The following is a 12,727-nucleotide window of genomic DNA, read 5'->3' on the forward strand; positions in this document are numbered from 1 at the left end:
TAATCCCATCATAGATTGGCAGTCTGGGGAGATTCTACAATGGAGTACCATCTGTGATAAAGAATGTATTACACTTCCTATCCGAGTAGCTGCTGCCAGGTCCGCACATATTCCTGGAGAATACCAAGATTTTTTGGATGTGTTTTCCAAGGGCAATGCGGATATTTTGCCTCCCCATAGGCCTTATGATTGTACCATTGAGTTAATTCCTGGTGCCACGTTGCCTAAAGGAAGGTTATATGCATTGTCTGGTCCTGAAACTGTGGCCATGAATGAGTATGTGAAAGAAAGTCTTGAGAAAGGGTTTATCAGGCCATCTAAATCCCCTTTAAGTGCAGGTTTTTTCTTCGTAGAGAAGAAGGATGGTTCCCTCAGACCCTGCATTGACTTTCGAGCCCTGAATAAAATCTCAGTAAAGAATACTTACCCTCTGCCTCTGATCTCTGTCCTCTTTGATCAGCTACGTTCGGCTGTTATTTTTTCCAAGATTGACCTGAGAGGAGCATATAATCTCATTAGAATCAGATCGGGGGATGAGTGGAAAACGGCATTCAGTACTCAATCAGGTCACTATGAGTATCTGGTCATGCCTTTCGGCCTATCTAACGCTCCGGCAGTCTTTCAGGATCTCATTAATGATGTGCTCCGTGAGTTTCTGGGAAGATTCGTTGTGGTCTATTTAGACGACATTTTGATTTATTCTGACTCTATAGAACAACATGTTACCCAGGTGCGTCAGGTACTTAAGAAATTACGTGAAAATCACTTGTATGCCAAACCGGAGAAGTGTAAATTTCACGTCACGGAGGTATCCTTTTTAGGGTACATTATTTCCCCTCGGGGATTCCGAATGGAACCTAAGAAGCTCCAAGCCATCCTGAGTTGGGCGCAACCCACCAACTTAAAAGCAATTCAGCGCTTTTTAGGGTTTGCGAACTACTACAGAAGGTTTATTCACTCTTTCTCTGACATAGTTGCTCCCATTGTGGCACTCACTAAGAAGGGAGCAGATCCTACCAATTGGTCATGTGAAGCTAAAGTATCTTTTCAGGCCTTGAAACAAGCCTTTGTCTCAGCCCCTGTCCTTAGACATCCCAACCCAGAATTGCCTTTCATCGTTGAGGTAGATGCCTCGGAGGTTGGTGTAGGGGCTATCCTTTCTCAGAAGGATCCAGATTCCCTTGAGTTACATCCTTGTGCCTTTATGTCCAGGAAATTCTCATCTGCTGAATCCAACTACGATGTTGGTAATCGGGAGTTGCTGGCTATTAAATGGGCTTTTGAGGAGTGGAGACATTGGCTTGAAGGAGCGACCCATACCATTTCTGTTTTGACAGATCACAAAAATCTTCAATACATTGAATCAGCTAAGCGACTGAATGCCCGACAGGCTCGTTGGGCTTTATTTTTCACTCGTTTCAAATTCATTATCACCTTCAGACCTGGTTCCAAGAATACCAAGGCAGATGCCCTCTCACGCAGTTTTCTTCCCGCTCAAGACAACAGTCCTGTTACTCTCATACTTCCGCCTTCAGTCATTCAGGCAGGTCTCACACAGGATGTTTTTTCTCAATTGAAGCTGCTTCAACATCAAGCTCCGGGAAATACTCCTGCTGGTCGTCTTTTTGTTCCTGAGTTTTTGAGAGCAACTGTTTTGGAGGAATTTCATGATAGCAAAGTTGCAGGGCATCTGGGAGTCGCTAAAACTTTTGAATTGGTATCCCGCTCAGTGTGGTGGCCTGGTCTTTCTAAAGACATTAAAGAGTTTGTTTTTTCGTGTCAGGTCTGTGCACAGCATAAAGTTCCCCGTTCTTTGCCTATTGGTCAACTTATGCCATTGAATGTTCCTCTTAGACCATGGTCGCATATCTCCATGGATTTTGTGGTGGATCTCCCTCTGTCAGCTGGATGCACAGTCATATGGGTGGTAGTGGACCGTTTTAGTAAGATGGCTCATTTTATTGGTCTTCCCCGATTGCCATCTGCCCAGGGATTGGCAGTCTTGTTCCTCCGTCATGTTTTCAGACTCCATGGGTTACCCACTGATATTGTTTCTGACAGGGGTCCACAATTCATTGCACAGTTTTGGAAGTCTTTTTGTGCTTCGTTAAAAATGAAATTATCATTAACCTCCGGTTATCATCCACAATCAAATGGACAGACTGAGCGAGTGAACCAATCCTTAAAACAATATTTGCGTTTGTACTCGGCCAAACTCCAAAATGACTGGTCTGAGTTTCTTCCATTGGCAGAGTTTGCTTATAATAATGCCTGTCATTCCTCCACCAATGTGTCTCCATTTTTTGCAGTTTTTGGTTTCCACCCCAGAGCTAATTCATTTTTCCAACATTCCTCTGTCTCCTCTCTGGCCCTGACCTCTCATCTTAAACTTATTTGGAAAAAAGTGCACATAGCTCTCAGAAAAGCAGCTTTCAAGGAAAAAGATTTTTCGGACAGGTTCCGGCGGCCGTGCACTTTTAGAGTAGGAGACAGGGTGTGGCTGTCGACTCGCAATATCAAACTTCGACAAACCTCAGCCAGATTGGGTCCTAGATTTATTGGACCATTTCTCATTATCAAAAAAGTCAATCCAGTTGCTTTCCGGTTACAGCTACCAAAAACGTTACGAATCGGAAATACCTTCCATTGCTCTTTGCTCAAACCATATGTTTCATCTAGCAGATTTCCTCGTAAAAAACCTCAGGGGAGATCACCAGTTAATGTACAGGGTCAGCAGGAGTTCGTGGTTGAGAAGGTTCTCGATTCCAAGCTGTCCCGGGGTCAGCTTTATTTTTTGGTGCATTGGAAAGGTTATGGTCCTGAGGAAAGGTCGTGGGTCCTAGATGAGGACCTTCATGCCCCAAGGCTCAAAAGGGCATTTTTTCAAGAATTTCCTCAGAAACCCGGATTTAGGGGTTCCTTGACCCCTCCTCAAGGGGGGGGGTACTGTTAGGCGCCGAGGGTCCGCTCGTCAGTGCGGCCGGCGCCTAGCAACGGGGACGCCACTGTCGGATCGTGTTCCCCGTTGCTGGGTCTAAGTTTATATCATCACTGGTTTCCTGGCTGTGTAGCATGCAGCTGCACGGCATGTTGTAATTATCACTCATCTGTTTCCCTGGCCATACAGCTTGTCAGCTGCATGGCATTTAATCCAATCAGCCTCCAAACAGCTGATTGGAAGACTCTCTGTTAAAAGCACTCCCAGGACTCCTCACAGACGCCGGTGATAGCTTCCTGTTTGCCTGATTCTGCTGCAGAGAGAGTTCCCAGTCCCGGTCTGTTCGTTTGTTCCTGTTCTCAGTGATCCAGTACTCGGAAGTTACCATCTGTTCCTGGAGTCTGACCGAGCACCTTTAACATCTGGTGGTGTTCGTGAGTCGCGGCGCAGCCGTGTGTTGCGGCTTGTCCGCTACTATTTATTATTGTGTTTATTTTGAGTTCTGGAGCTTTGCGGAGGATTCCGCTTCCACAAGATCCACTCTGGTGTCCAGCGGTGCCGGATAGGAGTGTCGGATCCGTGGATCCTTGGTTGTCCTTTTCCCTGGCGGCTAGTCCGCACATACCTTTTGATTTAGTTAAGTTAGCTTGTAACCCCTGGCTTGGTTGCTTAGTCAGAGGGCCCCTTGTTATCTCCCTGTCTCGGACTTCCCCTTGTCTCCCATTAAGACCTGCGGGGGCATCGGGGTTGGGCAGACATAATCCGCCCTTCGAACGCGGCTGCCATGGGCTCAAGCAACCATAGTCTCGCAGGGGATTTCTGATAACACGGGCGAGACAACGGAGTTAGGGCGCCAGGGGTTACTAGGCTCTCCAGCTCCCACAACCTGTATTTCATTCCTGTACTCAGATCTCTGCCATAAGATCTTCTCCAGTCTGGAGTACAGGAATCGTAACACTTCGCAGGGCATTGTGGGTGGGCTGGCAGAGATGTCATCTCTCCCAGAACACGGGGGGAGTGGAGGAGGAGCTGCATCGCTGCCCGGCTACCTATTACCTCTTTCATACCAAAAATGCAGGGTCTAACCCGAGAATACGGTCCCGGGATCATGCAGGGACATTCCCGGGTAAGACGCCTTGCATACCGCAGTCAGCAGCCCGGCATATTGCCGGATTGCTAACGTCAGTGGTGACGCGGCGGGGGCGGTGCTAGAGATCACATGATCTCCAAGCGCCGCCTGTACATAGAGAGTGAACGGGAGCCAGGCGCATTGACCCTGCTCCCGCTCACGCCACACAGTGAGCTGGGTTGAACATGGGTTCAACCCTGGTCAAGAGCAGGGTTGAAATACCGGGTCACTGGACCCGGTATTTCGACCCCAGCACCCTTTCATACCACACATGAACACGGATTATGCGCATTCATGTTCCAATAACCCGTGTTCAGAGGTGCTAGTGTGAAAGGGGTATACGTGAGAAAAGGTAGCCGGGCAGTACACTGCAACTGAGAGGCGGGTGGCCGCGGACCCCACAGTGCGGCGGCAGAGCGGCCAGATGGGTGTTGCCGGTGGTCCTGCACCCATAGTGCATCTGCGCTGTGTGCCAGGCACCATTTACACACACCTAGTTACGGCCCTCTCAGCAGGAAAGCTATTGTAGGGACAAAGGGATCCTTCCTAGGGATTTATGGCCAAAAGCGGATGGCATTCAATCCCAGGATTGGAAGCTCCAAAGCCGGGGATTGAGGGATCAGCGTTGAGCATCCAAAGGACGCTCAGACGCTGCCCGGCTCCCTCCTCCCGGCTCCCCAGTGCAGCGTGACCGTTCACGCTGCGCTGTCCGCCGCTAACCGCCGAAAGAGACAGATGTTCTCCACTCGCCTGCCTACGGTGTATGGTTAGTTATGTGGGTGGGGTGAGGGGACGGACACATAGGGAAAAGACAAACCCGTGTATCTCGGGAATGACCATCTTTCATTCCCGATACCGGGTTTGAAAAAATGGCCCGGGATTGGCCTCACTAATCCTTCCCCTCTATCCATGATTCTGCATCTCAGCAGGTTAGCTATTGTAGGGACAAAGAGATCCCTCCCCTCTTCCCGTGCCGCATCTCAGCAAGATAGCTATTGTAGGGACAGAGGGATCCCTCCCCTCTCTCCGTGCTGCATCTCAGCAGGATAGCTGTCCCTCTCTACCGGCATCTTCCCCTCGCCATTCAAACATGCTCTGGTCTCACCTATTCTCAAAAAACCCAACCTCGACCCCTCATCACCCACTAACTACCGCCCCATCTCTCTTCTCCCTTTCGCCTCCAAGTTACTTGTACGACTGGTCTACAGCCGTCTCACAAGCCACCTCTCTGACAACTCTATCCTCGATCCACTACAATCTGGCTTTCGCCCACTCCACTCAACTGAGACTGCCCTGGTGAAAGTCTCCAATGACCTGCTTTTGGCCAAATCCAAGGGCCACTTCTCTCTGCTTATCCTTCTGGACCTCTCTGCTGCCTTTGACACCGTAGATCATCCTCTCCTCCTGCTCATACTCCAAAACGCTGGCCTCTCTAGCACTGTCCTTGACTGGTTTTCTTCTTACCTCACTAACCGCTTCTTCTCTGTGTCTGCCTCCAGCACCACCTCACACCCTTCCATCCTTCCTGTTGGTGTCCCTCAGGGTTCTGTCCTTGGACCCCTTCTGTTCTCCCTGTACACCTCTTCCCTGGGTGCGCTCATTAACTCCTTTGGCCTTCAATACCACCTCTATGCAGATGACACACAACTCTACCTCTCCTCTCCTGATCTGTCCCCCTCTGTTCTCTCCCAGGTTTCCAGCTGGCTCTCCGCAATCTCCTCCTGAATGTCTGAGCGCTTTCTGAAGCTCAACATGGACAAAACTGAACTCATCATCTTCCCCCCATCCAGAATAACACCCCCGACCAATATCTCTATCATTGTTGACAACACCACCATCTCCCCCTTTCCCCAACTCCGCTGCTTGGGTGTCACTCTTGACTCCTCCCTCTCCTTTGCACCCCACATCCAAGCTCTGGCACAATCCTGTCATTTCCAGCTACGCAACATTGCTCGTATCAGGCCATATCTCTCCCAGAGTGCAACTAAACTCATCATCCACTCACTGGTCATCTCACGACTTGACTACTGCAATGTTCTCCTCACTGGCCTCGCTTGCTCCCCTCCAATCTGTCCTAAACTCTGCAGCTAGGCTTATCTTCCTCTACCGCCGCACCACATCTGCCACTCCCCTTCGCCAAAATCTACACTGGCTCCCATTCCCCTATAGAATCCTCTTCAAACTCCTCACCCTCACATACAAGGCCATCTCTCATTCCACTGCTCCCTACATCTCCAACCTCCTCTCCCTTCATACTCCCTGCCGCCCCCTACGGTAGACCAATGACCGTCGCCTCTTCACCACCCTCCTCACTGCTTCCCATGCTCGTGTTCAAGACTATGCCCGTGCTGCTCCCCTTCAGTGGAACGCACTCCCCTGCTCCATTAGACTCTCCCCAACCTTGCAAAGCTTCAAACGGGCACTAAAAACCCACCTATTCATCAAAGCATACCCTCCCGATGCATAACCCAGTCCTGAAGCCGCGCCTCTACCCCCCTGCCTCATGCCGTGAACATCTCAGCTTTGCTTGCATACTGCCATCAGGCTAACTCCCGCTTGCCTGCACCTTTTGTCATCTGTCTGTCGCCCCTCCCCACTAGATTGTTAGCTCTTCAGAGCAGGGCCCTCTTTCCTCTTGTTATCTAAGCCCTCGTCTCAACACATTTCACTCGCAGCTCTTCCCTACTCAAAGACCATCTTTACCCTGCAAGTAAAGGCTCATCTCCATCTATGGCCACCAGCCTCTAGTAGTATGATGATCAATCCCTCAATACTCACATCTTAGCTGTATTATGTCTTGAGAATTGTGGTGCTCTATGTTACATGTACTCTATTTCTGTTATTTATTTACTGTAATGCTATGTTTTGTCTCCCTGTACTGTCCTTTGTACGGCGCTGCGAAACACATGTGGTGCCTTATAAATAAAATTTAATAATAATAATAAGAAGAATAAGAATATTGTAGGGACAAAGGGATCCCTCCCCTCTCTCCGTGCTGCATCTCAGCAGGATAGCTATTGTAGGGACAAAGAGATCCCTCCCCTCTCTCCATGCTGCATCTCAGCAGTATAGCTATTGTAGGGACAAAGAGATCCCTCCACTCTCTCCATGCTGCATCTCAGCAGTATAGCTATTGTAGGGACAAAGAGATCCCTCCCCTCTCTCCGTGCTGCATCTCAGCATGATAGCTATTGTAGGGACAAAGGGATGCCTCCCCTCTCTCCGTGCTGCATCTCAGCAGGATAGCTATTGTAGGGACAGAGGGATCCCTCCCCTCTCTCCGTGCTGCATCCCAGCAGGATAGCTGTCCCTCTCTACCGGCATCTTCCCCTCGCCATTCAAACATGCTCTGGTCTCACCTATTCTCAAAAAACCCAACCTCGACCCCTCATCACCCACTAACTACCACCCCATCTCTCTTCTCCCTTTCGCCTCCAAATTACTTGAACGACTGGTCTACAGCCGTCTCACAAGCCACCTCTCTGACAACTCTATCCTCGATCCACTACAATCTGGCTTTCGCCCACTCCACTCAACTGAGACTGCCCTGGTGAAAGTCACCAATGACCTGCTTTCGGCCAAATCCAAGGGCCACTTCTCTCTGCTCATCCTTCTGGACCTCTCTGCTGCCTTTGACACCGTAGATCATCCTCTCCTCCTGCTCACATTCCAAAACGCTGGCCTCTCTAGCACTGTCCTTGACTGGTTTTCTTCTTACCTCACTAACCGCTCCTTCTCTGTGTCTGCCTCCAGCACCACCTCACACCCTTCCATCCTTCCTGTTGGTGTCCCTCAGGGTTCTGTCCTTGGACCCCTTCTGTTCTCCCTGTACACCTCTTCCCTGGGTGCGCTCATTAACTCCTTTGGCCTTCAATACCACCTCTATGCAAATGACACACAACTCTACCTCTCCTCTCCTGATCTGTCCCCCTCTGTTCTCTCCCAGGTTTCCAGCTGGCTCTCTGCAATCTCCTCCTGAATGTCTGAGCGCTCTCTGAAGCTCAACATGGACAAAACTGAACTCATCATCTTCCCCCAATCCAGAATAACACCCCCGACCAATATCTCTATCATTGTTGACAACACCACCATCTCCCCCTTTCCCCAACTCCGCTGCATGGGTGTCACTCTTGACTCCTCCCTCTCCTTTGCACCCCACATCCAAGCTCTGGCACAATCCTGTCATTTCCAGCTACGCAACATTGCTCGTATCAGGCCATATCTCTCCCAGAGTGCAACTAAACTCATCATCCACTCACTGGTCATCTCACGACTTGACTACTGCAATGTTCTCCTCACTGGCCTCGCTTGCTCCCCTCCAATCTGTCCTAAACTCTGCAGCTAGGCTTATCTTCCTCTACCGCCGCACCACATCTGCCACTCCCCTTCGCCAAAATCTACACTGGCTCCCATTCCCCTATAGAATCCTCTTCAAACTCCTCACCCTCACATACAAGGCCATCTCTAATTCCACTGCTCCCTACATCTCCAACCTCCTCTCCCTTCATACTCCCTGCCGCCCCCTACGGTCGACCAATGACCGTCGCCTCTCCACCGCCCTGCTCACTGCTTCCCATGCTCGTGTTCAAGACTATGCCCGTGCTGCTCCCCTTCAGTGGAACGCACTCCCCTGCTCCATTAGACTCTCGCCAACCTTGCAAAGCTTCAAACGGGCACTAAAAACCCACCTATTCATCAAAGCATACCCTCCCGATGCATAACCCAGTCCTGAAGCCGCGCCTCTACCCCCCTGCCTCATGCCGTGAACATATCAGCTTTGCTTGCATACTGCCATCAGGCTAACTCCCGCTTGCCTGCACCTTTTGTCATCTGTCTGTCGCCCCTCCCCACTAGATTGTTAGCTCTTCAGAGCAGGACCCTCTTTCCTCTTGTTATCTAAGCCCTCGTCTCAACACATTTCACTCGCAGCTCTTCCCTACTCAAAGACCATCTTTACCCTGCAAGTAAAGGCTCATCTCCATCTATGGCCACCAGCCTCTAGTAGTATGATGATCAATCCCTCAATACTTACATCTTAGCTGTATTATATCTTGAGAATTGTGGTGCTCTATGTTACATGTACTCTATTTCTGTTATTTATTTACTGTAATGCTATGTTTTGTCTCCCTGTACTGTCCTTTGTACGGCGCTGCGAAACACATGTGACGCCTTATAAATAAAATTTTATAATAATAATAATAATAAGAAGAAGAATAAGAATAATGTAGGGACAAAGGGATCCCTCCCCTCTCTCCGTGCTGCATCTCAGCATGATAGCTATTGTAGGGACAAAGGAGTCCCTCCCTTCTCTCCATGCTGCATCTCAGCAGGATAGCAATTGTAGGGACAAAGAGATCCCTCCCCTCTCTCCATGCTGCATCTCAGCAGTATAGCTATTGTAGGGACAAAGAGATCCCTCCCCTCTCTCCATGCTGCATCTCAGCATGATAGCTATTGTAGGGACAAAGGGATGCCTCCCCTTTCTTCGTGCTGCATCTCAGCAGGATAGCTATTGTAGGGACAAAGGGATGCCTCCCCTCTCTCCGTGCTGCATTTCAGGAGGATAGCTATTGTAGGGACAAAGGGATGCCTCCCCTCTCTCCGTGCTGCATCTCAGTAGGATAGCTATTGTAGGGACAAAGGGATGCCTCCGCTCTGTCTGTGCTGCATTTCAGGAGGATAACTATTGTAGGGACAAAGGTATCTCTCCCCTCTCTCTGTGCTGCATCTCAACAGGATAGCTATTGTAGGGACAAAGGGATGCCACCCCTATCTCCGTGCTGCATTTCAGGAGGATAGCTATTGTAGGGACAAAGGTATCCCTCGCCTCTCTCTGTGCGGCATCTCCGCAGGATAGCTATTGTAGGGACAAAGGGATGCCTCCCCTCTCTCCGTGCTGCATATCAGCAAGATAGCTATTGTAGGGACAGAGAGATCCCTTCCCTCTCTCTGTGCTGTATCTCAGCAGTATAGCTATTGTAGGGACAAAGGTATCCCTCCCCTCTGTCCGTGCTGCATCTCAACAGGATAGACATTGGAGGGACAAAGAGATCCCTCCAATCTCCCCATGCTGCATCTCAGCATGATAGCTATTGTAGGGACAAAGGGATGCCTCTCCTCTCTCCGTGCTCCATCTCAGCAAGATAGCTATTGTAGGGACAAAGGGATGCCTCCCCTCTCTCCGTGCTGCATATCAGCAAGATAGCTATTGTAGGGACAGAGAGATCCCTCCCCTCTCTCTGTGCTGTATCTCAGCAGGATAGCTATTGTAGGGACAAAGAGATCCCTCCCATCTCTCCATGCTGCATCTCAGCAGTATAGCTATTGTAGGGACAAATAGATCCCTCCCCTCTCTCCATGCTGCATCTCAGCATGATAGCTATTGTAGGGACAAAGAGATCCCTCCCCTCTCTCCATGCTGCATCTCAGCATGATAGCTATTGTAGGGACAAAGGGATGCCTCCCCTTTCTCCGTGCTGCATCTCAGCAGGATAGCTATTGTAGGGACAAAGGGATGCCTCCCCTCTCTCCGTGCTGCATTTCAGGAGGATAGCTATTGTAGGGACAAAGGGATGCCTCCCCTCTCTCCGTGCTGCATCTCAGTAGGATAGCTATTGTAGGGACAAAGGGATGCCTCCGCTCTGTCTGTGCTGCATTTCAGGAGGATAACTATTGTAGGGACAAAGGTATCTCTCCCCTCTCTCTGTGCTGCATCTCAACAGGATAGCTATTGTAGGGACAAAGGGATGCCACCCCTATCTCCGTGCTGCATTTCAGGAGGATAGCTATTGTAGGGACAAAGGTATCCCTCGCCTCTCTCTGTGCGGCATCTCCGCAGGATAGCTATTGTAGGGACAAAGGGATGCCTCCCCTCTCTCCGTGCTGCATATCAGCAAGATAGCTATTGTAGGGACAGAGAGATCCCTTCCCTCTCTCTGTGCTGTATCTCAGCAGTATAGCTATTGTAGGGACAAAGGTATCCCTCCCCTCTGTCCGTGCTGCATCTCAACAGGATAGACATTGGAGGGACAAAGAGATCCCTCCACTCTCCCCATGCTGCATCTCAGCATGATAGCTATTGTAGGGACAAAGGGATGCCTCTCCTCTCTCCGTGCTCCATCTCAGCAAGATAGCTATTGTAGGGACAAAGGGATGCCTCCCCTCTCTCCGTGCTGCATATCAGCAAGATAGCTATTGTAGGGACAGAGAGATCCCTCCCCTCTCTCTGTGCTGTATCTCAGCAGGATAGCTATTGTAGGGACAAAGAGATCCCTCCCCTCTCTCCATGCTGCATCTCAGCAGTATAGCTATTGTAGGGACAAATAGATCCCTCCCCTCTCTCCATGCTGCATCTCAGCATGATAGCTATTGTAGGGACAAAGAGATCCCTCCCCTCTCTCCATGCTGCATCTCAGCATGATAGCTATTGTAGGGACAAAGGGATGCCTCCCCTTTCTCCGTGCTGCATCTCAGCAGGATAGCTATTGTAGGGACAAAGGGATGCCTCCCCTCTCTCCGTGCTGCATTTCAGGAGGATAGCTATTGTAGGGACAAAGGGATGCCTCCCCTCTCTCCGTGCTGCATCTCAGTAGGATAGCTATTGTAGGGACAAAGGGATGCCTCCGCTCTGTCTGTGCTGCATTTCAGGAGGATAACTATTGTAGGGACAAAGGTATCTCTCCCCTCTCTCTGTGCTGCATCTCAACAGGATAGCTATTGTAGGGACAAAGGGATGCCACCCCTATCTCCGTGCTACATTTCAGGAGGATAGCTATTGTAGGGACAAAGGTATCCCTCGCCTCTCTCTGTGCGGCATCTCCGCAGGATAGCTATTGTAGGGACAAAGGGATGCCTCCCCTCTCTCCGTGCTGCATATCAGCAAGATAGCTATTGTAGGGACAGAGAGATCCCTTCCCTCTCTCTGTGCTGTATCTCAGCAGTATAGCTATTGTAGGGACAAAGGTATCCCTCCCCTCTGTCCGTGCTGCATCTCAACAGGATAGACATTGGAGGGACAAAGAGATCCCTCCACTCTCCCCATGCTGCATCTCAGCATGATAGCTATTGTAGGGACAAAGGGATGCCTCTCCTCTCTCTGTGCTCCATCTCAGCAAGATAGCTATTGTAGGGACAAAGGTTTGCCTCCCCTTTCTTCGTGCTGCATCTCAGCCAGTGGCGTAACTACTGCCCCCGCAGCCCTCGTGGTGGCTTGGGGGCGAGGGGCTGCGGGGGCGCCACTGATTTACAGCAGACTGACATGCGGACGAGCGTCCGCATGTCAGTCTGCGGTCTCCTTCCCTCCGCCGCTTGTTGGAGGGACACGGAGGGCACAGCGCGCGCCTCCCTGTGTCCCTCCTGCATCATCTCCGGCGGCCGCGGGTCTAATAGGGGGAAGTGCCGTTTGTGAGCTCTAATTGGCTCACGAACCGGCATTTCCTTTATTAGACCCGCGGCCGCCGGAGATGATGCAGGAGGGACACAGGGAGGCGCGCGCTGTGCCCTCCGTGTCCCTCCAACAAGCGGCGGCGGCGAGGTGGGGGAAGGAATATCTGGCACTTGGGGGAATATCTGGCACTGGTGGCATATATGGCACTGGGAGGGGGGAAAGAATATCTGGCACTGGGGCATATATGGCACTGGGGTGGGATATCTGGCACTGG

This window comes from Pseudophryne corroboree, chromosome 3 (assembly GCF_028390025.1).
Source record: "Pseudophryne corroboree isolate aPseCor3 chromosome 3, aPseCor3.hap2, whole genome shotgun sequence".
NCBI lineage: Eukaryota > Metazoa > Chordata > Amphibia > Anura > Myobatrachidae > Pseudophryne > Pseudophryne corroboree.